Source organism: Cebus imitator, unplaced genomic scaffold, assembly GCF_001604975.1.
Source record: "Cebus imitator isolate Cc_AM_T3 unplaced genomic scaffold, Cebus_imitator-1.0 Scaffold491, whole genome shotgun sequence".
NCBI lineage: Eukaryota > Metazoa > Chordata > Mammalia > Primates > Cebidae > Cebus > Cebus imitator.
In genome coordinates this window covers 165,935-170,202 of record NW_016107806.1, presented here as the reverse complement: position 1 = coordinate 170,202, position 4,268 = coordinate 165,935, and positions in this window count along the sequence as shown.

Genomic DNA, 4,268 nt, shown 5'->3' with positions numbered 1-4,268 from the left:
TCAACATATAAATGAACAGAATAGTAGAATAAATCCCATGCACATCAATTAGGTTTAATAATTGTCAAATTATGGAGAATCTTGTTTGTCTCTCTTATCACTTGCTTCCTATAGTGTTACTTTTAGCAAATCTCAGACTCATGTCATTTCCTCTCTATATTTTTTCAGTAGTTACATTAAATATTATCACACCTTGAAATATCCATTCAGTATTGACATTTCCAATTATCCTATAAATCATTAACTTACTAATGACTTATTTGAAATGACATCAAAATAAAGTAGATACATTGTTGTTAATTAATACATCTATATATCTCTTAAATTTATTTTGATCTATAAGTTCCCTGTTTATTTCTTTTGTCCCCTTGCCATTTTTTGTTGAGGAAACCATACTATTTGTCATCTGGAGTTTTTCAGTCTGGATTTTGCTGACTTCATTCTCATGATGTTGTTCAACACCACGTAGGTTTGGGCATGCTTTTGCCTTCATTTGTTCCTACCTGATGCTTCTTCAGATGAATGTGCTTAGACAACTGAATTTGCTATGTCCTCATATGCACAAAGCCTGAAGTACCAGACATGTCTCCTTGGAGCTGCCTTTAGCCAGTGACTTACAGGTGTGAGAGCATCACAGCCTAGTTCTTTTGCCTCATATGAGTACAGCTTTTCTTTTACATTCCAGAGTTTTCTTGCAGAATCAGGATGAAGTTACCTGCGCACATCTTTGCCCGAAATCACAGCATGGCTTCCTCTTTTTCTCTGTTCTGCTGCTCCTATGCCCTAACTAGTTTCTCCTGGAAGTATTGCTTTAATAAATTATGTGCAAATAAATACTCGTCTCAGGATGTGCTTTCGGGGAACCCAAATAATGACAATTGGTAGCTGTGGTTCTAGGAAGATTCTAGCTGTGGGATTCTGGAGTTGGTTCCCCACAGAAGAAAACAAGAACTCCTTTGCTGGTGGAGCAGTGATAACCCTTGGCTTGCTGTAGTGTTGTAATTATGATCTCTTGTGGTGACTTAGGACAAGGTGCAGCAAAAGGCAGTGCACTGACTTGATAAATAACTTTGACATTTGAGAGATATTGAAGAAATGGACAAAGGACTTGGTTAATGTTTCTGGATGCTCTTGATGCTTTAAAGAGAAAAAAAAGGACAAACTCAAGTCATTCATTTATTGTCTTAAGACAAGATGTGAAAGTCAGAAGGGCTCCATAGTAGCGTTTAAAGAGAACTTCCTCTCTAGCAGAGGCAAGATGGTGTTAAACATCAGGCACAGGAACTAACAGTAACCTTATAGGAAGCTGATTTTGCAGCATCTGCACATTTCTTATGCCAAAGGCAGAGTTCTGATAGGGAAGAAATGGGACCTCGAGACTTGGGATGGGAATATATTCATGGGTGTGCTTGATATACCTGATTTTTCTCAGCCTGTAGAAGTGGTCCTTCTTGGATGGATGATATCTATCCATACATCCCATTGGCTGAAGATTACAAAAAACCCTCAACTGAAACAGGTGTGTTGGAAGACAGCAGTTGTCTAACTCAAGATCTGGCCCCACCTCCTTTCTTGAGCATTGGTTCAAGGCTTAGCAGAGCCAATTGGGTTAGTGCTTGTCCTGCTAAGGGAGAGAATTATTCACTGAAGGATCTGCAGGATAATATGTACCAGCACAGGCAGGGATTAGCTAGGAGAGGATCTTGAGTGTGTTAAATCATAGGATGTGGGGTATGAAAATGATTAGGGGAATAATGACTAATATGGGGAATAATTACTGATATGGGAGCAATACATATGACTCAGTTTCCTAGATAAAGTCCTTATGTTCTTCCAGGATGCCTTTTGGAACCCAGAAAAAAAGTTATGGCACATATTAAATGAGATGGAGATTCCAGAGCCATCTTGGCAGAATACTGAGACAAAGATTAAAAGTTTGAGAGGCAGGTGTTTCAGAACAAATCTGTTACATCATCCTGAAACTCAGAAACTGTTTATGTTTTATAAGAGGTCCCAGAGGACACATATTTCATCAGAGTTATAAGAAATGTGCTGGAGATTGGGTGGGGGTCACTGTCATTATTGAGAGGCTCAATTGTGGCTGTCCTTTATTGCCTTGGCTGAGGTAGGAAATGTTGGTTGAACTAGATTCCATAGTGTCAAGGATGAAGGGGTAAAAAGGGAATAGCAGAGGATACATTGTGTTAGTTAACCATCAGCGGCAAAGAAGATGTGACTACCATGACGGCCAGCAAAATTGGAATGTCAGAATAATCACTAAAATGTCCTGACTCACAGGAATCTAGACCAATGGAGAGTAGAATATGGCCTTCTTAGGGACAAGATAGATGGGAAGTCATTAGGGACATCACACACACATACACCACACACACCACACCTCAATTTATGATGAGGCTATGTCCCAATAAACCCCTTTGTAAGTTGAAAATATCACAACTTGATATTTCAATTCAATATTACAATTCAATGTAATATTCCAATTCAATATTCCAATTCAATTAAATATCACAATTCAATGCATTGAAAATACCAAACCTACAAAACATTATAACTTATTCTAGCCGCCCTTAAATGTGCTTGGAACACTTACATTAGCTGACCGTTGGGTAAAATCATCTAACACAAGCCTATTTTATAATAAAGTGTTAAATATCTCTTGTAATTAATTGAATGCTAGGCTTAAAGTGAAAAAAATGGTTGCATGAATACTTGAAGCACTTGTGGTATTTTTATCAAATGGGTATCACTTTCACATCATCAGAAAATCAAAGAATTGTCAGCTGAACCATCCAAAGTTGAGGACCATCTGTATGTGGGTGTGTATCCATATATGGCTGATGTCAGCTGCCTCAAAACTCAGCCACAAGTTCTTATCCAACATCTAGTCCTATGCCATTTCTGAAATCCAGGACTCATTGTTTGAAAGAGATTCAAGTCCTATTGAGGAAGGAGTATACACCACCACATTAAGTGTATACAGTAGTGACTCAAACTTTTATTTCCCAAGCAACCGTACTTTGGAGAAAGGGAAGTACCTAGGTTCTCTAATGGCTATTGGATATACAATTTGAGCTGACACTAGCATCAGGGAATGCCAGGGATTATTTTGGCTTGTCCATCAGAATAAGAGTGTATTGGGATTAGTGATAAAAAGAATTCTGGCCCAGGTCCTTTTCACTATGGGTTTAAGAAGTCAATGGTTACATCCAGTGGCCATTTTCTCAGTTTTTGGGTGCACACTGATAGGGCAAACATGTTCAGTACCTGGAAGTTTTCTCGTATTTGTTCCTTGGTGCATGGAGTAAGAGCTATCATAGCAGAAGGGTCAAGTTTCAACTTGACCCCCTTCCCAAATAGCCAAGATAGTAACTAGAAAACAATATGTCATGGGCAGAATGGTAAAGATCAGTGCCACTCTTGTAGTAGTCCCCATTATACATTCCTATTTAATTAACCACTATAGCTCTTGGAAAAAAAAAAAACCCCAGAGGGATCACAGGGAATTGTTGTAATGGCTAATTTTGTGTGTCAATTTAGAGAGTGATCGTAGATAACATGAATGTTTATTTTCTCCTCAGACACTGTATTTTCAAACAGACTGTCTTTGAGCTAACTGATTCTTTCCTCTGCTTGATCCATTCTGCTGTTGAGAGCTTCCGGCAAATTTTTCAGTTTAGCAAATGTATTTCTCAGTTCCAAGAGTTGTATTTGATTTTTTTAAAAAATATTTCAATCTTTTTGTTAAATTTGTTTGGTAAATTTCTGAGTTGTTTTTCCAAGTTATATGGGAGATCACGGAGTTTCCATAAAACTGTCATTTTGAGTTTTTGGTCAGAGAGTTCACATATTGTCATCTCATTAGAGTCAGTCACTGCTTTCTTGCTGTATCCTCTTGGGAAGGTCATGGTTCCTTGTTTGCTAATGTTTCTTCTGAATTTATGTGTATGCCTTTGAATTAAAAGATTAGCTAGTTATTCCAGTTTTCTCTGTTTGATTTGTTTTGGTTTTAATTGGATATGTTTGCTTAGAAATTCTCAGTAATCATCTAGGGCCATACCACCCTGAATGTGCCTGATCTTGTCTGATCTCAGAAGCTAAGCAGGGTCAGGCCTAGTTAGTACTTGGATGGGAGAAGTTCTTGTTAATTTACCTGTTGAGTTGTTTTTCCTTTTCTGGTTGTCCTCAGGGATATGTCTCCCTTCAGGCATTTATGATATTTCCCATGGGTTGAGACAGGGACCGGTCTC